The 25,954-nt window shown below is 47.4% G+C and overlaps 1 protein-coding gene across 1 annotated transcript in view; it reads left to right on the top strand.

Moving 5' to 3' along the window:
- The window catches only part of LOC144807732 (uncharacterized), a 770,734-nt gene that overhangs the window by 19,545 nt on the left and 725,235 nt on the right, over positions 1-25,954 (top strand). The gene's annotated exons all lie outside the window — the stretch shown is intronic.

The following is a 25,954-nucleotide window of genomic DNA, read 5'->3' as shown; positions in this document are numbered from 1 at the left end:
CGCTAACAAGAGCGTGCGTTTTAGCTAAGGGAAAGAGAGTAAATGTGTTCACAGATAGTCAATACGCGTTCGGCGTGGCCCATAGTTTTGGCCGCTTGTGGAAAGAGAGAGGTTTCATTACGTCCCATGGGACTAAGATTCAACATGGCCAGCTAGTTAATGACTTGTTGGAATCTCTAACCTTGCCGACTGAAGTTGCGATTGTGAAATGCAGTGCTCATAAAGCAATCACGGATGATGTTGGTCGTGGGAATGCTTTTGCCGATGAGACTGCAAAACAGACAGCTAGAAATATGATGAGTAGAATGTATGTTGCAACGTCTGCAAGATGGATTTCTGAGTCTGGAATGTGTGAAGACACAGTGGAAAGCGTGAAAGAAATTCAGAAAGAGGCGACTGAGGAGGAAAAGCTTGCATGGAAAGAGAGCACGGGTAAATTGGACTCGAGTGGGTGTTGGATTGACTTGTCGGAACAACAGCGTTGGATGTTGCCTGATGCGTATGTGCTTGCAGTAGTGACGATGGCACATGGAGCAGCGCACATCAGTTCTAAAGGGATTTGTAAGATGTTGGCTCCAGTTTGGAAGAATGATGGGATTAGTAAGTGCGCAGAGAGAGTGGTGAGGAATTGTATGGTATGCTTGATGCATAATCCTGGCAAGGGAATCCCCACACCTGCAGGTCCTTTTGCTCCTCCCTCCTGCCCCTTCGAAGTGATCCAGCTAGACTTCATTCACATGGATCGTTGTAATAATCTGAAATACGTCCTAGTGGTAATTTGTGCTTTCTCCAGATGGATCGAAGCATACCCGCTAAAGGACAATACTGCCTTATCCACTGCCAAAATTCTTCTTAAAGAATACTTCCCCAGATACGGAATGCCACGGATTGTATGGTCAGATAACGGAAGTGAGTTCGTAGGGAAAGTTATGCAGAGTGTGTGTGCCGGCCTAGGGATTAGACAGAAGTTTCATAGTGCGAATCATCCCCAGTCCGCGGGTTTAGTCGAGAGTTACAATGGCACCCTTAAACTGAAACTTGCTAAGATACAAGCATCCACGGGTTTGTCCTGGCCAGACGCATTGCCTTTGGCTTTGCTATCAACAAGAGCAACTGTACATTCTAGAGTAGGGCTTAGTCCATATGAAATAGTTTTTGGTTGTCCTGCAAATGTTTGGGGGGTACCTAGACCAAAAGAATTCAAGCAGCTGGAATACCCAATGTTAATTGATTACCTTTTCGACTTGACTGCTAAATTGAGTCTTATTCACCAACAGGTTTTCGATGCATTGCCAAAGCCACCGGAGAGTCCAGGCCATCAGCTGAAACCGGGTGACCAGGTGGTCATTAGAAATTTTGCAAGAACGAAAAATCTTCAGCCCACATTCATTGGCCCTTTTCAAGTCTTACTAGCAACGAGAACTGCTATTCGTGTGGCCGGAAGGAAGAACTGGATCCATACGACACATGTCAAACGTGTGCCTCTGCCATTTCCTTACGACAACTGGGTAAAGAAAGGAATCGGTGCCTCTGAAACAGAACAAGTCCCCAGGTTCATACCTTTCAGTGATGCAGAACTGATCACAGATACATCAAACTCTGACTCTCCTCCTGAAACTGCTCTTTTGAACCCTGAACATTTGCCATCTGCGAACGTGAACATTGTAACGTCAGCTGAAAATACATTGTTTCCAGATCAGACAGTTCCTGCAAAACTGAGATACAACTTGCGACCTCGCAATATGGACAAATAAAGCAGGCAACTGCCAATTTTCACATTTGAATTTTCTGATACATTGCCTCCAGCCAGGAAGTTTGCTATTATTTTTGTTGTTTCAAAATTTTGCCTTGCCGTCTGGGTAGCCGTAGGGTCGTGGCTGTGTGCCTAGTTGAATCTGCGGGGGTCAGACACAAGGTCGATCTTTCTGTTAGTTCTGGGAACTCCCAGGGCTGATAGAGGCATTTTCATCTACGTACACATCATCAGTGGTCGCGAACGGTCGTAGAAGATGGAGCTTCCTGAGCTGCAAAGAAAGAATGTAATTTATGTTCGCAGAAATAGACTGTACCGAATACTTCACAGCAAATGCTTTCTAATGCAATGTGCAGTTACGTTTTTAATCGTTTTGATAATGTTGGTGGGTGGAATCATCTTTGGTGTGCATTTGATTTTCATGCCGGTAACTACAGTACCTCCCCTTGATCCTACTACTTCTACGGTTTCTTCTATGCATTCTTTTCACTCATTTCCTGAACACGAACAAGCTCGACGCTCAGAATTTATTAACAATACATTTGTACAGCTCTTGCATCAACACCAACTGGTAGTTAATACTACAGACTGCTGGGTGTGCGGCTTGATACCTCACACTATGGATAAAGGCATTCCCTATCTAGTCTTGCCTTTTAGCTACAATGGATCATTTCAGGCCTTTCAGACCATTTTTTCATATGCCCTTGAGACCTATCCTCCGCGTCCACCACGGTCCACTAAATACAACTCAGCCAACAAAGCTTTAGTCCAGGGAATTATTGACATGATTAAAGACGTCAATAATACTCCATCTTACCCTAGAGATGAATTACGGGTGTATTTGAGTTGGAACTCTACAGAGTATCGCCTTAGTTTGGGAGAAAGCAAGCGTAAAAGCTCCACTTCAGTTTGGGTCGTGCCTCACCGAGGTCAGGTCTGTTTGCAAGGAAATGGGAGGAATCTGAGAGCTCAGCTAGGGAGGAGTGAGTGCGTTGAGACTTACGTATTTCCGTCTAACTCCTCCCCTGCCTTCCTTACTGCTAGGGGTACTTACTTCATCTGTCAAGACAGAGCGTATACATGGCTGCCTGCTGACTTCTCAGGTTCATGTTATATTGCTCGATTGTTACCTCCGACATACACTGCTTCTTCAGATTATCACAAGACCAGAGTAGCAAGAGGTGTCTTCAGCAAGGAAGATACCGCTGGTCAGGAAGCTGGAGACTTCTTCAAAGGTTTCTTTCCGTTTTGGGGGCCTATGGCCAATAGTAGAAATCTACGTCAACTAACACGGGTAGTTGAATCTACTATTACAGAAACTGTTGGTGCCCTTAGTAACTTAACAGCTGAGCTTCAGGCGGATCGTCTCATGACGTTGCAGAACCGAATGGTTCTAGACGTAATACTTGCAGATCGAGGTGGGGTATGCAGAATGATCCAATCGAGCTGCTGTGTCTTTATTCCAAATAATGCTCCAACAGTCTATGAAGCGATCTCTAAGCTACACAAGATTTCCGACTCTATACACGTAGATAAGGGAAACTGGTCCTTCATGGAGTGGTTTTGGACTCTGGTATCAGCGTGGGGATGGAAGGTTCTGATGGTCATTGGTGCCATCCTAGTATTTCTGTTCTCGTGCTGCCTTATTATCCAATGTGGTCCCGCTTTATGTAGTCTCTGTGCTGCAACCTGTTTCAGAAAACCACCTGCATTTGGAGAAAAGGTACGAGACAAGATGATGGTGCAACAACATGTCACTGACCTAATGAGCATAGAATTAGACTCTGACTCTGACATAGACTGAGTAATTGCCTATGTAAGGGCAAAAGGAGGGGCTGAGGTTCCGTGACGATTTTACTCGTGTTTGTAACATTGTCGTAAATACATAATTTTGGTATCAGTGAACCGCAAATGATCCATTTAGTATATCCTGGTGTTTTCGCTATGCTACGAGCAAGAGCACTCCAGTTACAAACACATTTCTGTTCTACCCATGGCATCCATCTTAGAACACGGAAGCCATTTTGTATTCCTTGCCCTCACATAGTCAATGGACGCGCAATGACCTCTTTTCATTTAAGGACACGTAGGCTTTAGCCGGCGGTTCACCTTGCGAGGGACACGTGCACCTTAGGCCAGCAACGCTGTGGCAGCATGACTCGGCAAGAGCTGCCTCCCCAGCATGAGGCCAGTCCTGCTATACTGGTTCTTGTGTTCGTTGGCCTGATCATGATTAGGCGGCCGAAGCTGGTAACCGTGCCCATTTACGACCCACAAACATCTCTTATCCTGTCTTTCTATCTTCTGCACCTGGCTCTGCTCCTTTCCTTCTGGGCCTTTATTAGGGGGAGGTAACGAAATTTACGATGAGGCGGTCCGGGTCTTGAATGAGAAATTGACATGGGATTATGATGGAATAGTGGGAACCCCTCATTCGTAATGTTTTGACATCAGATACTGTTGACGATTCCTGTGCAACATATTGCAACAAAAAGAGAGATAGGGTAGTGGGATACTCTCGCACCCCAGTGTTAATCTCATAAACAAAACAAGAGTATTCCAAGGAAGGATTGGAGACCATCAATATGGAGCAAGAAACGACTTCACTTAAGGCGTTTTATGTTGAAAGAAAGCCCTCACTCACCACCTAGTGATGACATGCTTCATCATCGGGCCCCACAGAGGGAATCTAGCATCCCCTCTGTGTGCTGCGACGCCAGAACTACTGCGGAGCGGGTAGTGGGTAAGGACAGTGATGTGCAAAGAATATTAAGTGAGTGATGTGAGGTTTAAAATCAGTCTGTAGTGTATCACAACAATTTTATTAGGATCACTAAGGACTTTATCAATAAAATGATGTGTCGGAAATGCGTCCACAATTATTCAAGTGGTAGTTTCCTTAAGTCAGTCGACATGTTTCAGCCACGAAACGGTGTGAATTTACCTGGCATTCTTCAGGACTTGGTGTGAATAAACCCTGGCGGCATGGACTCGCTAAGGTCCACCCTAACCTAGGGACGTGAAAGTGAAAAATAAATAGTGAAAAAAGTGCAAAAAATTAGAAAGAAAAACTGTCTTTCTAATAACTCCTGGTTTAGGAGGCTTCCGATTTTAGGGTTTTCTGCACCTATTAGGGAAAGAAAGGACAGAGACAAACATAAAAACAAAACATACAATCAGTTGTCTTATTGGTTGCCTATTTACAGTCCAAGGTGCTCCAGTTGGTGGTATCAGAGACAACATGTGGTCGAATAACAGTATAGTTAACACCACCTTGGTCCCCAAAGTATAGAAAATTATGGGTAGTTGGTGCGTAGTGCTATACGTGCTATGTACAACGCGTGATATTTACAAGGGTTGTGGGTTAAAAACGCTATCAACCTAAAATTGGGCGCGATCAAAATCGTGCCGGAAGGTTAAAATCAGGGTAATTTCTCACTTTGATAGTGTGATAGATGCACACCATGGGTCACAGGAGGGGGGTGGAGGCGTAATCGGCACACCCTGCGGTCATCAGAAATAAACCAAGAAAATAAGGTAAGGCAGATGCAACACTCAGATCGGTACTTAGCTTAGTAGGAGGTAGAAGGTTTTGTGGCTCGTCTGTACTCACGCCCTCAACGCTCGGCACCCTCAGTATACCTAAGACGACCCTCAGCTGGACCCCGAAGATGTCTGCTCGAGGTAGCGAGGACGCTTTAGTAAACACTGCGTTTCACCGCTTCCTGGTGGGCGCGGTCAGCCTGCGTGAGAGCGTGTACAGCGGGCCAATCAACGTGCTGCAGGCGCCGGGAGTAACCAGCCAATGGTTACTGAGGCGTCGTTGTTAGTGGCAACCGATGCTATGCGCCTACACGAATCACTGTTGATCGGTTCCGCTATTGTTAAGTACACGGCAATGGTATTATTTGGAAGAATGCAACGTCGCGGTATCAGTCGTTAGAACACACGGGACACTAGCGTTGGAATTGAATGGGTTCAGTTTTCTTTAGAAAAAACGAATGAACAAATGCGGGTGCATTTTCCGGTTGGATGGGTATTGCTTGATTGCGTGAGGCTAATGTCACAGGTACAGATAGCTTCAGGATCAGTTAAGTATAGAATTCAGCTAACTAAGTACCCGGCAGAGGTGATTTAGAGAGAATGCACCGTTGTGGTATCAATTACAGAGCACACGGGACATTGACAGGGTGACTGGGTTTTGTTTCCTTGAAAAACACAAGAGATTGCGAGGGCACAATACTATGAGATGAGCATCATGTCACAGGTACAGAGAACCTAAGGATCAGTTCAGGACAGAATTCCAAGGGATGTCATCGTTCATCCCCTGGAGGTGGGTCCCAAGTCTATAGACCCACCTTTGCTCTTTTTCAAACAGACGGCGATTAATGTTGGTACCAGTACCAATATGTTCTATTATCGTCCACTTCAGATCGTTGGTGGTGTGGTTACATTCCAGATAATGTCTGCTCATTTTGGTGGTGGATTTTTTGCATCTAATGTTAGAGCGATGCTCGCAAATTCTCTGTTTCACTTTCCTCCCAGTCATACCCACGTAACGCAAGTTACAAGGACAGGTGACGAGATAGACCACATTCTCAGTGTTGCAGTTTGTGTGAGCTCGTTGGGTCCAGGTTTTGCCTGGTTCCAATTCCAAGGTTTTAGTATGTGTGGTCAGATGGCAAACGCTACAATTGGAGCAAGGATAATGGCCCACCACTTGGGGGAGACCCCAGGCATCAGTTATTGACCTTGGTGTGTCAGTGATCGTTAGTAAAGGTCTAGTGTGGACCAGAGCGTCCTTGACGCTTCTACCTTTCTTGAAGGAAAACAATGGTTTTTCCCAGGTTTTTTTGGTACTCGTTAGGATTCGCCAGTTCCTATTGATGGATTTTTTCATGAGGTTGGATAAGGTGCTGTACGTTGTTACACATGTCAGGGGGATGTCTTTATCTCCAGGTGTCTTATCCTCCAAGAGTGCCTCCCTTGGCTGATTGCGAGCTCTCTTGTAGCCTTTGTTGAGGATTGTTGTTGGGTATCCTCTGGCCTTCAATTTGGTTGAGAGTTCGGTGGATTGTTCCTTAAAGTCATGTAGCTCGGAACAATTACGTCTTAGACGTAGGAATTGCCCGTAAGGTAGGTTTTCTTTTAGCGGGCGTGGGTGAAAACTGGTGTATTCCAAGAGGTTATTTTTTGCAGTCGGTTTATGGTAGGTTTTGGTTTTCAGTTTGGTTCCTGCGACCTGAATGGTGACATCCAGGAATGTTGCCTCTGTCTTGCTGATTGTATGAGTAAATCTCAAATTGGGGTCAAGGTTATTGATCCAGAGTAGGAAGGCCTGGAGGTTTTCTTCGTCGCCTGTCCATAGAATCAAGACATCGTCGATGTAGCGACGCCATGTTTGTATTGACTCGGAGAAGGGGCTAGTCGGGGTTAGGATGTATTTGGCCTCAAAGTCTGCCACATAAAGTCCTGCCACGCTCGGGGCAAAGGTACTACCCATCGACGTTCCGGTGCATTGAAGGTACATATTCCCTTGATATGAGAAGAAATTTTCTTTGAGTGCCAGAGTCGCACACTGTAGAATGAAATTTTTCGAGGCTCGGTGGGTCCAGTTTGTAGAGTCTAGAGCTGCTCCCAGGACCTTGATTGTGTCGTCCTGGGGAATACTGGTGTACAGGCTCTCGATGTCGAGTGTTACCAGGGTAACAGTATTCTCGATAAAGCTTAGACTCTCGAGTAGTTGGAGGAGACTCTTGGTGTCTTTGAGATAGGTCGGTGTGCTCTGTACCAACGGTTTAAGATAGAAATCGCAAAAGCGAGACAGTGGTTCGAGTAAGGAGCCAATTCCGGAGACGATTGGGCGTCCGGGCGGTGGCATTCGATTTTTATGAGTTTTAGGGAGGGTATAGAAATAAGGGACAGTGCTCTCAGTGATATTGAGGAAGTCTGCCTCATTCTTTGAGATGAGTCCATCATCCTCCGCTTCCCTTACTAGTGTTGTTATCCGTGACCTTAGATCTCCGCTGGGATCGGCCAGCAAGGGTTTGTAGTTTTTCCGGTCGTTGAGCAATAGTTTACAGGCCTTGTCATAGTCCGTGGTATTCTGTATGACTAGACCTCCGCCTTTATCTGCCGGTTTTATGGTGATACTACGGTCATCTTTCAAGGCTTGCAGTGCGTGGTATTCTGCAGTGGTGAAATTGTTGAATGTTTTGGGGTCTTGGCAGTTTTCAAGGTCATAATAGACAGCCTGTTCAAAAGCAATGATGGCCGCTGGGATAGTGTGCGGTGGGGGGTTGAAGGTGGAGCTCAATCTGAGACCAGTGTCACCATTACGTTGGGCCTCATTGGGATCCTCTTTACCTTCGAAGAAGGCCTTGAGTTTTAGTTTTCTGAAAAACGCGCCCAGCTCACAATGGAGTCTGAACTTGTCTGGTCGGCAGGTGGGAATGAAGCCCAGTCCTTTTTCTAAGACCTTGGTTTCTATAGGAGATAGTCTTTTGTCGGAGAGATTAGTTATCAGGCTTAGGTCCCGCTCGTTCCCGGTTGCTGTTCCTTGTTGCGGGTGTGATTGCTCACCATGTCCGTGTTCTCCCACGACACTTGATTGGGCCCTCTCCTTTTTCCTCTTCCTCTCCGGCCCATCCCTAAAAAAGGCTGTCGGTATTGAGGGTTGAAATTGGTTGGCGGCATGAAGGCCGGGTTCCATCCCATCATGGGGTAGGATGGTTGATGGAAAGGGAATTGTTGTCCCATATCCATCATTTGTTGGGGCATAGGCCATCCATGGGGTTGGTTGTGGAAGCCAGAGTGTCCTCTGTTATTCCGATTACCCCTGTTGCCTCTCCTTTTACCTTGTTTGTAGGAGCCGGTGCTAGAACCACTGCTAATGGAAGAGTCCGCATCGGATTGCGCATTGTTAGATGCTTTTCTTTGGGGTGGTGTGAAGGCAGCAGCTGAATATGGGTAAATTTTTTCAAATTCAAATTTGTCCAGGTCTTTTTGGAATTTGGTGACCTTGGCTTGTAATAGATTTTCTTTATATTCATTTAGGTCTTTGTTGATTTCCTCCAGCTTCTGTGACCCATGGTGTGCATCTATCACACTATCAAAGTGAGAAATTACCCTGATTTTAACCTTCCGGCACGATTTTGATCGCGCCCACACTATCAAAGTGAGAAATTACCCTGATTTTAACCTTCCGGCACGATTTTGATCGCGCCCAATTTTAGGTTGATAGCGTTTTTAACCCACAACCCTTGTAAATATCACGCGTTGTACATAGCACGTATAGCACTACGCACCAACTACCCATAATTTTCTATACTTTGGGGACCAAGGTGGTGTTAACTATACTGTTATTCGACCACATGTTGTCTCTGATACCACCAACTGGAGCACCTTGGACTGTAAATAGGCAACCAATAAGACAACTGATTGTATGTTTTGTTTTTATGTTTGTCTCTGTCCTTTCTTTCCCTAATAGGTGCAGAAAACCCTAAAATCGGAAGCCTCCTAAACCAGGAGTTATTAGAAAGACAGTTTTTCTTTCTAATTTTTTGCACTTTTTTCACTATTTATTTTTCACTTTCACGTCCCTAGGTTAGGGTGGACCTTAGCGAGTCCATGCCGCCAGGGTTTATTCACACCAAGTCCTGAAGAATGCCAGGTAAATTCACACCGTTTCGTGGCTGAAACATGTCGACTGACTTAAGGAAACTACCACTTGAATAATTGTGGACGCATTTCCGACACATCATTTTATTGATAAAGTCCTTAGTGATCCTAATAAAATTGTTGTGATACACTACAGACTGATTTTAAACCTCACATCACTCACTTAATATTCTTTGCACATCACTGTCCTTACCCACTACCCGCTCCGCAGTAGTTCTGGCGTCGCAGCACACAGAGGGGATGCTAGATTCCCTCTGTGGGGCCCGATGATGAAGCATGTCATCACTAGGTGGTGAGTGAGGGCTTTCTTTCAACATAAAACGCCTTAAGTGAAGTCGTTTCTTGCTCCATATTGATGGTCTCCAATCCTTCCTTGGAATACTCTTGTTTTGTTTATGAGATTCCTGTGCAACGCCAAATATTTATTGTTCAAGACACGAATGTTTAGAACTGTGGTAACATGTAAAGAATTTGCCCCGAGCAGAATATTTAGTATTTAAGGAGTAACCCTCTTTGTACAAATTGAACAGGCTCCTAGACACTGCCCCTGTGCAGTTTCTGTGACTTCTGTGTCCCTGCAGTAATAAACCTTTGGTCTTTGACGCCACCATCGAGAAGCCCGTGTTTCTGTTTGTTTGTGCACCGAGACAGGTAGAACTCCGGGGTCTTCAGGTGTTATCCCTGACACCTCTGGACAGAACCAAAAAAGTCCAGAACTCCATCCCCGAGATTGTTTAATCTTTTCATGGAACCACTCACCGAAATTCTACACGCGTCTAACGTGCAATATCCCATGTACGCTGACGACACACAACTATAACTTAAGATCCACACCCTAGAAGACATCAAATTGCTTAACATAACACTTGGGAACACCCAGACATGGCTGGCAGAAAACCATCTAAAATTGAATGCCCTAAAAACCGAATTCCTCCTAATAGCTCCACCCGCCCGAGTCCCCATAATGCAAGACTGGATCAAACATCTTACGGCACTCAACGTTCAACACTTCTTTCATTCACAGGGGACAGCACCTGCACTTCTTTCATTCACAGGGGACAGGACTGGCACTTCTTTCATTCACAGGGGACAGCACCTGCACGCCTTTCATTCACAGGGGACAGGACTGGCACTTCTTTCATTCACAAGTGACAGCACCTGCACTCCTTTCATTCACAAGGGACAGAACCTGCACTTCTTTCATTCACAAGGGACAGAACCTGCACTTCTTTCATTCACAAGGGAAAGCACTGGCACTTCTTTCATTCACAAGGGACAGCACCTGCACTTCTTTCATTCACAAGTGACAGCACCTGCACTCCTTTCATTCACAAGGGACAGCACCTGCACTCCTTTCATTCACAGGGGACAGCACCTGCACTTCTTTCATTTACAGGGGACAGCACCTGCACTTCTTTCATTCACAAGGGACAGCACCTGCACTTCTTTCATTCACAAGGGTAGGAACCTGCACTTATATCATTCACAAGGGTAGGAACCTGCACTTATATCATTCACAGAGGACAGCACTGGCACTTCTTTCATTCACAAGGGACAGCACCTGCACTTCTTTCATTCACAAGGGACAGCACCTGCACTTCTTTCATTTACAGGGGACAGCACCTGCACTTCTTTCATTTTCAGGGGACAGAACCTGCACTTCTTTCATTTACAGGGGACGGTACCTGCACTTCTTTCATTAACAAGGGACAGCATCGGCACTTCTTTCATTCACAAGGGACAGAACCTGCACTTCTTTCATTAGCAAGGGACAACACTGGCACTTCTTTTATATACAATGGACGGCACCTGCACTTCTTCCATTCACAAGGGACAGCACCTGCACTTCTTTCATTCACAGGAAACAGCATTTGCACGTCTTTCATTCACAAGGGACAACACTGGCACTTCTTTCATTCACAAGGGACAGCACCTGCACCTCTTTCATTCACAAGGGACAGAACCTGCACTTCTTTCATTCACAAGGGACGGCACCTGCACTTCTTTCATTCACAAGGAACATAACCTGCACTTCTTTCATTCACAGAGGACAGCACCTGCACCTTTTTCATTCACAGGGGACAGCACCTGCACCTCTTTCATTCACAAGGGACAGAACCTGCACTTCTTTCATTCACAAGGGACGGCACCTGCACTTCTTTCATTCACAAGGGACAGAACCTGCACTTCTTTCATTCACATGGTCCAGCACCTGCACTTCTTTCATTCACAGGGAACAGCACTTGCACGTCTTTCATTCACAAGGGACAGCACCTGCACTTCTTTCATTCACAAGGGACAACACTGGCACTTCTTTCATTCCCAAGGGACAGCACCTGCACTTCTTTCATTCACAGAGGACAGCACCTGCACCTCTTTCATTCACAAGGGACAGACCCTGCACTTCTTTCATTCACAGGGGACAGGACTGGCACTTCTTTCATTCACAAGGGATAGAACCTCCACTTCTTTCATTCTCAAGGGACAGCACCTGCACTTCTTTCATTCACAAGGGACACACCAGCACTTGTTTCATTAACAAGTGACAGCACCTGCACTTGTTTCATTAACAAGGGACAGCACCTGCACTTCTTTCATGCAAAGGGGACAGCACCTGCACTTCTTTCATTCACAAGGGACACACCTGCACTTCTTTCATTCACAAGGAACAGCAACTGCACTTCTTTAATTCACACGGGACGGCACCTGCACTTCTTTCATTCACAAGGGACACACCAGCACTTCTTTCATTCACAAGGACACCTGCACTTCTTGCATTCACAAGGGACGGCACCTGCACTTCTTTCATTCACAGGGGACAGCACCGGCACTTCTTTCATTCACAAGGGACAGCACCGGCACAAATTTCATTCACACGGGACGGAACCTGCACTTCTTTCATTCACAAGGGACACACCAGCACTTCTTTCATTCACAAGGACACCTGCACTTCTTTCATTCAAAAGGGACGGCACCTGCACTTCTTTCATTCACAGGGGACAGCACCCGCACTTCTTTCATTCACAGGGGACAGCACCGGCACTTCTCAGTACTGGTATGATACCCTAAATGGGAGAGTACGGCACTTTTGTATTTCAATTTAATTCACTGCCAATAGAGGCAGGAACCTGGAAGCATCAGCAACCTGGCTCTGCACTTTGAAGAATGAACGCCATGGAGGGAGCTGGCGACCAGGAATAGAAAAGAGCAAATGTTGCCGAATGCAGAGTCCAATGGCGAGCCAAACTGTAATGAGTTTCAACACATCCTCTGCACATCGCTCTGGCTGCGGAGCAGGTTGATGAGGTCTGTGTCCCACTCTACTCTCTGTGGACAGAGCTGTGTCCCACTCTCTGTGGACAGAGCTGTGTCCCACTCTACTCTCTGCGGAGTGAGCTGCGTCTCACTCTACTCTCTGTGGACAGAGCTGCGTCTCACTCTACTCTCTGCGGAGTGAGCTGCGTCTCACTCTACTCTCTGCAGAGAGAGCTGCAGCCCACTCTACTGTCTGCGGACAGAGCTGTGTCCCACTCTACTCTCTGTGGACAGAGCTGTGTCCCACTCCACTCTCTGCAGACAGAGCTGTGTCCCACTCTACTCTCCGTGGAGAGGGCTGTGTCCCACTCTACTCTCTGGGGACAGAGCTGCGTCTCACTCTACTCTCTGCGGACAGAGCTGCTTCCCACTCTACTGTCTGCGGAGAGAGCTGCGTCCCACTGTACTCTCTGCGGAGAGAGCTGCGTCCCACTCTAGTCTCTGGGGACAGAGCTGCGTCTCACTCTACTCTCTGCGGACAGAGCTGCTTCCCACTCTACTGTCTGCGGAGAGAGCTGCGTCCCACTCTACTCTCTGCGGAGAGAGCTGCGTCCCACTCTACTGTCTGTGGACAGAGCTGCGTCTCACTCTACTCTCTGTGGACAGAGCTGCGTCCCACTCTACTGTCTGCGGACAGAGCTGCGTCCCACTCTACTCTCTGCGGACAGAGCTGTGTCCCACTCTACTCTCTGCGGAGAGAGCTGTGTCCCACTCTACTCTCTGCGGACAGAGCTGTGTCCCACTCTACTCTCTGTGGACAGAGCAGTGTCCCACTCTACTCTCTGCGGACAGAGCTGCGTCCCACTCTACTCTCTGTGGACAGAGCTGCATCCCACTCTACTCTCTGTGGACAGAGCAGTGTCCCACTCTACTCTCTGTGGACAGAGCTGCATCCCACTCTACTCTCCGCGGAGAGTGCTGCTTCCCACTCTACTCTCTCTGGACAGAGCAGTGTCCCACTCTACTCTCTGTGGACAGAGCAGTGTCCCACTCTACTCTCTGCGGACAGAGCTGCATCCCACTCTACTCTCTGGGGACAGAGCTGCATCCCACTCTACTCTCTGTGGACAGAGCTGCATCCCACTCTACTCTCTGTGGACAGAGCTGTGTTCCACTCTACTCTCTGCGGACAGAGCTGCATCCAAAATTTTCGGTCGTTCCCTGATGAAGGTACTGGATGCACCGAAATGCATTGGATTGAGGAATGATGTATATTAACGCCTAATATGAAAACATTGAAATTATATGTGAATCAACATGCCAATACAAGAATAAAAGTACTTTGAGCAAATGAATATTGGATGAACTATATGATTTAACAGAGCTGGTTGTACCAGCACACTATACTTGTGCCTAGGGTGATACACCTGTGACGTAACAGGTGTGCAACTAGTGGATTTATCGAGTACACCCCAGGAGGGGGGTGATACCCCAGAGCACAGTTTAAACCTAATACCAAATTTAAGGAGCGGTGCACAACCCATTGACTAGAATGCTCACATATCCCACCACAACAGTGGACATGACTGCCTTCGTCTTGACTCAGAATGCATGTGCGAAGAACTGTGAGTGTGTACACACACCTTTGCAAGCTGAGGCAGTTCCTTGGGCGGAGCAGCACAGCATCGTTTGGTAACGTTCACAAATCGGACATACTGCTGGGGGAGTACACACATGGCAACGTAGCACGAGATGTGACCCTGTCGGACCCTCCCACCTAATCACTGTCAGCAGAGCAGACAGTCGGCACAGTCCGGTGGCACAGCACTATGCAGACCCCATGGGCTGTGAGTCGTGTCCCCTGACACGGGGCAATGGGCAGACGCCAAACATCACATGACTCATCCAGCAAGGCAAGGTGGGCTGAGACCGTTGCCATCCGTAACGATTTGTGTACATTTTTGCACCGCCATGTCTTGCACCTCGACATGTTCCCATGCTGCGTGTAAGTATCTCAAGCATATCCCTGCATGTTGTGGCCCTTGCCTTGTCCGTACTGACACGCACATGACAATAACGTAACCGCAAATTCACTACTGTCCAAATGTGATGAGTGTTAATTAGATGTACGAATCGTGTGCCACAATGAGCATCGTCCCTACACATCGAGGGACTGAGTGACGCCTGTACCATGGGGGTTGGTCCCTTTTGCCTGCCCCACCTCTGTGAGCCAAACCCTGTGTTTGGGATTGTTGCTGGCAAGGCCTGTGCGCTTACGTGTCTCCAAGAATGTGAGTATGGTGTCCAACCTCTGACCATGTGGAGCAATGATATGAATCAAAACAGATTGTGTCCACACAGATGTGTGTGAGTAGGTATGCCATGAGATGTTCTGGTGACACATGTGATGTCGGACACCACTTCTGTCCTGCTACCGATTTGGTCATTCCTACACACAGCCCTATTCGATACATGGGCGTGTGCCTACGTTGGGGGGTAGCAAGATTTTCGTTAATGTGTAACCAGGCCACAGCTAGTGCTCACCTTCACAGACGTCCAACTGGCCATGTGGCTCAGGCTTCAACATGCGCATTGATGTCATTTACACGGGTGTACCTTCTTGTGCAATCATTGTCCATACATACATACATTCTTTTACACTTGAGTGAACATAGTCATGACACATCTGTGTGATTTAAAATGTTTTATTCACATTCTGGTGCATTCAGGAGCTGGAGCTGTACATGGCCGTGCCAAGCCCACATTACATGGGAGCCCAGTGGTGGGCCAACTAGAGTCCGCTGGGGATTGGTAAGTGATTTGGGAGAGGGAGAGTGCAGTCCGCTGCAGGAGTGCTGTGTTATTGTCCACCAGTGAAGATATGCCAGGCCACGTTGGGCTCCAGGTGTATGTCGCTGAGTGTTATGGGGGTCAGTGGAAGGTGTTGTCCCAGGGCATGATGCATAGGGCTGAACCAGGCAGGGACAGGTCATATGGCGGTGATGGAGGATACCACCTCCTTCCTCACATACTAATTACCAGCCACATCTTAGCCCTCTGATACTTCCTCAGTGTCTGGTGTGTGTGGCAGGGTAATGGCTGCATCACTGTGTGCCACTGACACATCCGGGTGCAATGGTGATCGGGCTGCATCACTGTGTGCCACTGACAGATCAGGGGTCGGAGAGGTGTGTGTCGTAGTTCCTACTACAGCCATCTGGGCCAAGCTCAGTGGCAGCGATGGCAGGATGATGAACTGCAAGGCATGGAAGATCCCAGCTACATGTCACTGGTGTTCAGCCGAGGCAGCCATACTTCCAGGCTGCATCTGTTCCATGGTCTCCATTGTCCTGCGCATCTGCGCCAACTCTGTGCTGTCGTCGCTAGAACCTGTCTGGCTAGACAGTTCTTGTATCCGAGTAATGGCCCCAGCAATGTCAGCCAAGGATTGTCGTGGAGCATGGTGCGGACAGTGGGAGCTGTTAGGGACTGTACGTGGTCCCTGATGGGACTCAGACACCCACGTATGGCATCGAGTTTGGCTGAACGAGCTCGAAACCCACCCGCAGCTGATCAGCCAACTCCACCTGGCACCCTAACACACGGTGTTGGAATTCCATGTGTTGTTTGTGGGGGTCCTGGGAGACAGCCGTGGTGGTGTGTGTTTCCTGCTGCGTGGTCTGTGCAGGTGGCGGGGTCACCTCGAGGCAGCAGGAATGCCCTGCTCCTGGAGTTGGGGTGCGGAGGCTGTCCATTAGCAATTAGAGGGTGTCTGCACAGATGTGCAGGGTGTCCTCTTCATCACCACTGATGGGATTTTTGGTCTGCTCTGTGGTGTTGTTTGTCCCCCTGCAATGTTAAGGGGAGATGCATGTTAACAGAGGTTCCCAGGTATGTAGCCGCTTTGCAGAGGTTTACATACGGCTGCATGACAATGCACATTGTGACTGTTTTTGTGGAGCTGGCTATTTGATGGCAGACAGTGGGTTTTCCGAGTACATGATGGACGTGTGGTGGTACCCGTACATTGTCATCACACAGTATCAGGCAATGCCAGATGTGAGTGGCCAGTTACTACGAACAAGCGGAACCTGTTGTGTCCTCTGATGTAGGAGTTGTACTGTGTCTGACACTGCAGTCATTGGTGATGTTCTGTGGTTGCTATGTGTGTGCGCTGCATTGTGGGGGGAGTTGGCCCTGTAGCTCTGATTTCGTGGACCCTTTGAGGTGGTGTGCTTTTGAATTGTGTGCTTTTCGGGGTGTGGGATGTTTGCGACTTGGGTCATTTGTGCTCTTGCACACATTTGGTGGCCTTGTGCATTGTATGTCTGCTGCGTGTATTGGACGGCATGGGTTGTAGGTACATGTGGATGTGTCAGAGTGTAAACTGTTCCTTTAGGGATGTGATCCACACTGGAACACCTCCATTTCGATTCGTGCACAAGTTCATTTATTTGGGCTGCTGCCATGCTATCGGTCATGCAGTGTTACTTGCTTGGTCAGTGTGGCTCACACAGCCCCTGCTTTTCTGGTTTCATCGCATGTGCATCGATTGGTAGTGTAAAGACAAGAAGGGGTGGGGAGGACAAAAAATAAATATACACTTGTAGCTAGACAGCACGAGACAGACAAAACAAATCTGTTTTGAAAACTGCCCTCACTCACACACACAAGTGTGTGACATGCTTCATCATCGGGTCTACTTACAAAATGCCCTGGCATAGCCACGCTCAGGGCGAAGCATAAGGGAGGGGGAAAAACAAAAAAAGACAAAATAAGACACAATGACAAGACATAACACAAATGTGACAAACACAGTGATAGACCAGTGAATATCACCCTGTGACTTGGTATGGTGATAGAACAAAATGCAGCATGAAAATTGTGCTTTAAAGCTGGCTTGTGGATACCATATGAGCCTTTATTTGTAGGTTCCACATCCAGAGTTAAAAAAGTGAAGGATGGGCCGTGTAAGGGGAGAATGTTAAGTTCTCACAACACCCTTCCTGGTACTGCTTGTGCCAACATGTTTCGACCGACTAACTGTGCCAAAAAGGTCACCCCGGTTTTCTTCAGGACGTTTATCTCTCCTAGGCCTGGTACCCACCTAACCTCAGTCTGGCCAATCAGTGGTCAAAAAGGATATATCTAGATCATAAATTGACCACGACGTGTGGAGGAAGTTCCCACCATCACGGAATGCAAAATACTGAAAAGAAGCACAATAGATCGTATGCTTGCATGCATGATGCATATTATTGGACACCATAGAAGGTATCCAGCCGTCTAGTGTCTATACGATGTCCCCCTTAGAAACAGAGTTAACGGGGCTATTTCATAAAAAAAAACCTTGGGTGGTTAATAGAATCAATCACACACCGTAAAAAGTGCTAGATAAAATATATTGCTGCATAAGAGGTTACCACACCCCCCTGGAAATCCACAACCTCCTCCAATAAATCACATTAGAAAGGCATGCATCTAAACTGATGAAAATTGCAACCATCTGTACCTGACCCAGGTGGCGTACTCACCGAGTTTATCAATGTTTAAAACTCGAAATGGGCCCCGGCAGGGAGGATTCCAAAGAACACAACGAATGGTAGTGTCATTGGTTATTCTGAGGGGGCCCATATGTGCACTTGGTGGACAGGGGCCTACTTGGTGTTTTTATGTGTGCTGCACTGTGCCAAGGGTATCAGGGACATGTTCCACTGTCATTGTGTGTCTGCGGTGTGCTTCACATGATTGCGCATGTCTGCCATTGTGCTCATCTCCCCCGCCCCTCGGTCCGTCGTCGTCACTCACCCTGTTGCTGTTCGGTCAGGTCATATTGTGCTCTGTCCAGGTCCCGAACTCCTGCCACCGTCTCCACACTGATGACTGTGCCCACCATTTCTTCCAGCTCGTCCTGTGGCGCAGGCCTCCCACCTCCAGTCACCGTTGCTGCCTTCCTGTTGGCGGCGATTTTCTGTGTGGTCTGCCTTTGCACATCATGCCTGCACCGCCTTACCTCCTCCATGGACATCCTTGCCACTCCGACTGCATTGACGTTGGTGACGATGGTCTGCCATATTTCGGTTTGGGTTACCAGTGTAGTTATTGGTAGTGTCCTATCACCTCCGTGACGTTGATCCGGACTTCCTGCGGACTGAACCTCGTCTTCCTCTTCCTCTTCTCCTTGCCCTTTGCTGAACCCGGGGTTCCTGGCTGGTCCTCCGTGTGGTTTGTGGGATTAGGCTTCTCCTCTGAACTCAGTCCGGGTGCATCCATGGTGCTACGCGGTTTGAATTGGTTTTGGCGTGTTTCTTTGTTTTGGATTTTATAGTACATTTTCCCTCATGACGCATGGGTATTGCAGGGCTGTCGCTGGTTATCGTTAATTTTGGTATCACGCTTTGGGGCATCGCATTTTTTTTGGCGTTCGTGTTTTGCATTTTTTGTAAGTCGCGTTGGATTTTGCACAGTCATTTGGCGCGCTATCATGCTACTACCGCATGGTGCCGCCGGGTTGGGAATTGGACGTTAAGACAGTGTTATTTTCTCGTGATAGACTGCGATATGCACACTTGCGTTAAGTTACTTTTAAGATGGTTATCACACGTTCTTGAGAATATGCCCCACAATCGTGCAAACGTCGGGGAATACATTTCAAGCAAAGTGGCCCAGAGCCCCTTTCTCGTGCAACAGGCTCTTCCACCTCAGAGCCCGAATCAGACCCACCAGTACACAGTCAAAACTAGCACTAGTCTGGCACTTTGCCACTCCACTTAAATTCCAAATTCTATGGACACTGGTCTTTATTGCATTTTTGAAAACCTTGATAACCTTAAACGGAAGACTGAATTTGGATCTGCCTCTGCCTTTCCTAAGAGACTTAATCTTGACCCAGTCTCCCACGTCGACCACTGTTCTCTTTACAGCCCTCCTTTTATCATACAAGATATCTTTTTTTCATCACCTCTTTCTCTCTTCCCAGCCCTTCATACTGCCCACCTTTTCATCCACTAAGGTTCTTTTGGTCATTACCCACAACGGAGTAACCTCCATTTTGGGCACCTTCCCTTTAAATAAACGAAAGGGAGTTTCACCAGTAGACGAATAAGAAGTGAACCTATACTCGCTGACCTTCTTCCTCATGGCCAACTCCCAGCTTTCACCACAGGCAAAAGCTTGCTGAAGAGTCTCTTTAAGAACCTTGACAAACCTTTCCACCACACCATTGCTTTGTGGATGGTACAGGGATGCCTTCTTATGCTTGATCCCCTTGGAATTCAGAAACTCTCCCATGACAGGGTACGTGAACTGAACACAATTGTCTGACAAGAGTGTTAACGGGAAACCCTCACGTTCAAATAATTCTTCTAGAAACTCAATCCCTACACCAGACTCAACGGAATTAACCACCTTGATATCAGGCCAATGGGAAAACCTATCAATACACACAATCAAATAGCGATACTGAGTCTTCAACTTCACAGGTCCCAAAATATCTATAGAAATGTCCATCCACGGACCAGTAGCCTGTTCCCTAATAACCATGGGTTGCGTCCTGCACTTCAATATCGTGTCACAACTCGCACATTAAGCACATTCACGCACCAACCTATCAACATGTACAGCCACCAATATGCTTCCCTGATCCCTTTCTTTGTCTTGGCAATGACCATGCATGAGGCATGAGCGCTCGTTGCTAGCTTTTCCCTTAGTGCAAGGGGTGCAACCAACTTACGACCACGGACGAGGAGACCATCCCCCACCGCCAGATTTTCCCTAACTCGCCAAAACCCTTTGAGGACCTCTTCACAGTCCTTCTCACACCAGCCACTAACCATGGTTAGGACTTTCTGCAAATCTAAACCGATCATGTGATGTTCCCTCCACTCACTCTCAGAAATCAACCTTTCACTAATCACACACACAGTAATTCCTTCATCCAGTTCTTAACCTACAAACCACTCAACATCATCTGTTCCTCTCAGCCCTTGGACCAAACAAATGTGCTTCCCATTTGGAGGAGAGACCTCAAACAAGAGCTTTTCCCTTTAAAGTTCAGAACGAGCTTTTGATAAAATTCAGCCATACACAGAAACTTTACAAACTCTTCTTTGTTCAAAGGGGTGCACAAATTACAAAGGGTATTTACCAATGAAGCTTTGGATTTGATGCCTGCAGCAGACACAAAATGCCCTCAGGTATTTCTTTGACATCAAATTTGCACTTGTCAGCCCTAAGGGAGAGGTCAGCATCGCACAACTTCTTCAATTACCATGGATGACTCTCCCTTTGAAGTCAATCGTGCCCCAGAAATAACCCAGCAACTCAATAGTCACCCCACCTTAACCTTTTGGTCTAATGTCTGGCTTCTACAGGGTGACTTTGCCCAGCAGAGTACGCTCATAAAATGTTTTTGGGACTAGCGGTATCTTGGCCGAAGAGTCGAAGAGCATGCTCACTGGAGCATCATTGATCAAAACTAGATTCTGAGGGCCATCACTCGCGTTCCCTGTGACTGGGAGAATATAGATTCCTTCCAAAACTCCTTCATAAAGATCAACTTCCCTGACTTTATGTTCGTTGCCCATTCTGCAGCTCTTTGAGACGTGACTTTCCTATCACAAGGTTTGCACATGGGCTTCCTGCCTGGGCAGTCTTTAAAGTTGGCCATATGGCCAGAGTTGCGACACCTGAAGCAATTCCCCTGAAAATTCTTTGTGTTAAAGGGCTTTGAAGTGGTGCTCGATTTGTGTTTAACGAACCTATCCACCAGCACCTTGACATCAATGTTCTCCTTTTTATCACCTGAACTGACTTTGCGTATAATATCAACACACGCTTTTGAATGCTCATTACTGTTGGCTATGGTCAGTACTTCTTGAAGCAATGGCGTGTCTTTTTGCTGCAGGGCGTGTCTCGTTTTGTCGAGGGTGCATCCCAACATGAACTGATCTCTTAAGCGCTCCCCTAAGCTGCACCATAATTGAACAAAGCCAATTTGCGCAAGGTAGTCATGTCCTGTTCCGCCGACTCATCCTTCCTTTGCATTCTTCTCCCGAAGTGATATCGTTCAAGGACAGTACTCACTTCGGGAAGGTAGTGCAAGTCCAACTTTTTTAAGCAGATCTCGTATTCATTAAGAGTGGCAGAGTCACTATCAGAGAGATCAGGAAGGTGTTCAAAGAATTCTTGTCCCTCAGAGCCCAAACAATGCATTAACCATGAGGCTTTCCTCTCTGCGCTTAAGGAAGTGCCACAGACATGAGCATAATGTGTGAAAACCTTCTTCCACTTCACCCACGAGAGAGGAGGAACTCCTGGAGATGTCAACAAGAAGGGAGGGGCAGTGACATTTTGCATGTTGTACGTACTATGTTTTGTCCTAGTTACTACTTAAGGGTGAACTTCAGTGATCTGCTTACAGTGCGCGACATCCACAAGCCTTATAAGCTGTGCACATCAGCAACACTGCATGAAACTTCAGCAGTTAAAATTTAGACCAATGTGTGCAATCCCAGAAACTTTATTTGCTGTGTGCATTAGCGGAACCATCAGCCCGATTACTGATGGCACATATTTATACAGGGAGGAGTCACTTTAGTCTGGTGCTCAATTACATGTGTAGACGTGAGTCTGGTGGTGCTTGATAACTGAAAGGCACATATTTGTTTAGATACAATTTCATATATGTCGAATTTATTATTCATATTACAGCGCCTTCGACCTTGAGAAGCCCATCCTAGACCAGTGTGTGGACAAAGCACATGCCGACAAATCGAGGACAAAGGGATTGGGACATGGTCTAGGAACACTAACAACATATCCTACATCAAACCTCACGTTTAACTGATGGAGCGCAAAGAGCGATATACTGAGAAGAAGTAACCTGGAGAATTGCTGCAAATTAAAGTTAACTAAAAGAACTAATAAAGAACTACATATCCACAGCTGTGAGACCTGGAAGCTGATTATTTCTCAATATAGCGCTTGTTTGTGATTACCTTACAGTGCTCACATTATCATCCGCGCTAGAAGAGATTGGAGCCTGGGGTGTCTGGTCACAGAAGCTCATTTACATACAAAGGGGGGGGTGACAGCTTGTTCACAACGCGCAGCACAACTTGTTTACGTAAAATGCTAGTACACAGAACTGGGTAAAGTCTTGTGTCTCTTTTTTTCATTTTCTTTAATATATTCTGCACCTCGCTCTCTTCTCTTTCTTGCATATCAATTCACCGTAAATTACTCAAATTCACTACTGCTTTATCAGAAAGGCACAAGTCAGGGGTCAGCACAGTTTGATGGGGTCCTGTGAGAAGTTAGCCTCGCATATGATGTCCACTAGTTCTAGTGGGCACCTTGCACCAGTCTAATCGACCCTTATTGATGGTGGTTGTAAAGTCAACCTTATAGAAAGCTATCCTAGTGGTAGCATGAACCAGCAGTCAATAGGCTAAGACTTCAGAGAGCATGGGAAGCTAGTTGTTTTACCAAATATAATCCCTTGAATACCAAATGAAAGGACACCACACAAGGTATATATCAAATATATATGTATTTATTCTAAACACAACCCCTCTGCACTCTTTATGAGGTCAGAGGTAAAAGTACATTACAAGATTCTCAATTAGCATACGATAAGTTGAACAAATACAGTTATTTCCCAGGGGCCTCACAAACTATATATAAAAATAGTGGAATAAGAACCACGTCTGGAATGGAAAGTAGGCCTAGGGCCTAGAGAATCGCTGGGGCTACACTAAACAACCAAAGGTTAGGAAGTAGGAGGCCCACGGGAGACGCGTTCAGTGTCTAAACACAGCCGCAGGTTACCATTGACGTATAATGGAGAACGAAGAAGTTACAAAGTTACTGTTTAAGAACAATTCCAGATGGACTACGATAAAACCCCTTTAAACCAGGATTATTCGAGAGTCAAGACCCACGGGAGCACCGGAGTACTCATGTTACCTCACCCAGGGAAGTTGGGTGCATAGGTGTCTTTTCGTGTCGGGTTTCGTCGTCGTTTTCTAAGGAGACCTGTAAAGAAGTGCTGCAGGCGACCAGAGGAGAAGTGTCAGGGAGGATCCAAGGATCGAGCGAAGATCTGAAGAACCTGAAAGCAGAGGGGACAGAGTCTGGGTCACTAGCCTGTGACCAGGAAGGTGCCATGAAGGAACCAGGCGATGTCGGATGCTTTCAAAGTGAAGATGGTGAGCTTGTCTCTTCAGCCACGTGGTCCAGGAGGCATCAACGATGACCAGGCGCTGGATTCGAGGTGTCCCACAAAGGATCTTGATGACTGCGGTGTCGGTATCCGGACTGTACCCAACAAGCCTTGGCAACCGCAACCCACGTAGGATGTCGAGATTGGCTCTGTTGCAGACCAGCAAGGTCTGGGGCGCTTCTCCTTTTCAAGGAAGCTGAAGCAAGCCTGGAGCAACCAGGAAAGCAAGTGAAGTTGTTCAGAAAGTCTTCCAGGGGCTCACTAGCCAACGGACTAGGAACCGGGAAGACGTGTCAAGTTGAAATGCAAAGGCGGGGCCGAGGGGACACTCGTGGAGTGTGCGGGCTTCATCTTCGGTGCAAATCGTGCTCCGGTCAGGGGCTTCAAGTACCCCAATGCACGACTGCGAGTTACCTCAGGAGTCGATGCAGTTAGCAAATTGCAGGATGGTCAGGAGTTCCAGTCCCACATCTCTCAAGTCCGCCACGGGTCTCAGATTCGCTGTGGATGTTGGTCGGGTCAGAGAATTCTGGAAGTCCAGTTCCTGTGTCACAGCCTCTTCGGGATCCGGCGGGAGCCTCGGGGTTGCTATCTAGCAAAGTTGCTGTTGGTGCCTGTTTGAACAGGGTGGCAACTCCTTGACCACAAGGGAGATGTCCTCAGTCTTCCAGTCGGTATGGAAAGTCGAAGTTCCGGGATTTCAGCATCAAGATGTCTTCCAGGTGAATCTAAAGTCCTAGGGACACAGCACCTATACTTATACTGAGTTAGGGGGCTGGACTACCAGCTAGGTCCCTCCTATGGGTGGACCAGGGGAGGGGGTGGCTACACCCCATTCCCTTTGTCCAGTTTCACGCCAGAGCTGGGGCTTGCGCACCAGCAACCGGTTTGAACTGGGCTATGCATGGAGCACCTTGTGTGCCCCAGGCAGTGTCTGAAAAAGCATTCCCTTAATGTAACCCTCCCTGCCTCAATACACTACACCCTGCCTGGGGAGGTGCTGGCACCTCCCGTGACAGGAAACCTTTTGTCCAGGCCTCCCCTGCCAGAGTTTCGTTCAGCAGCAGGAGGGCAGACTTACGTCTGTGGCAGCAGCATCCATTTTGTGATGCCAGGGCTCTGTTTAAGTTTAACCGGGTCTACCAGTAACTACATGTCTTCTCCCTCTAGAAGGGTGGAATGCTACCCCCGCCGCCAGGACTGGCGGGGGGTAGTATTCCAAAGTGTTTGACACCTTAAACAACATGTTTCGATAAAGCCAAACCAAAGTTAGCATTAACCGCGAGAATTATAATGCACTTAAGAGTATATGGTATGGCTATATCATAGAACAGCTATAAGGAGATGGTTCCGAAAGCTGCAGAGGGGCTCAGCTCATGCCAGAGCACCATCTCACACATAACCAAGCACTCTGCCTCCAGGATTGTCGAGGCCTACCAGGATTGTCGTGGCTTATAGGTGTATATGTGCCTATATATATGTATGGATATAGGTATACTATATCCCAGTAAGGGGTGATTGCACCACCTTACCTAGGCTGTGGGAACAGACCTTTGTTGTCAGTTTGGAGGGCCAGCCAGGGGTGGCATAATACATGCTGCAGCCCATGGTAGGCCTTGGATGCACCTATGCCCTGGGTACCTATGGTACACTACACAGGGCTCACAAAGGTGACCCAATACCCAATCTGGTATGTACCTAAAGTACATGGAGTCCATTTTACAGTGAAAGCAGATAGGCCTGGGCCCTGATTAGCAGGGTCCCAGCCCAACTAAGTCGAAAACCATCAAAACTCCAGGCAAAAAGTGGGGGCAACCATATAGTCAGATATCCACCTTCCTACAGGTCCCCCCCACTATTATCTAGAAAAGGGTGTCAGTTTCACCTAGCTCCTTAACCTGCGACGGGGAATTGTTACTTTGTGCCCCAGCACTGCAGACACAGGCCTCTGAGTGTTTGTTTGTGTGAATGGCGCAAGAGCGGAACAGAGAACTTGACAAAATTAGCCCTTCTGTTGCTTAATACACTATAAATGTGAAACA

Source organism: Lissotriton helveticus, chromosome 1_2 (genome assembly GCF_964261635.1).
Source record: "Lissotriton helveticus chromosome 1_2, aLisHel1.1, whole genome shotgun sequence".
NCBI classification, from domain to species: domain Eukaryota; kingdom Metazoa; phylum Chordata; class Amphibia; order Caudata; family Salamandridae; genus Lissotriton; species Lissotriton helveticus.
The sequence above is the reverse complement of the archived record's forward strand: the minus strand, read 5'-3'. Positions and strand labels throughout refer to the sequence as shown.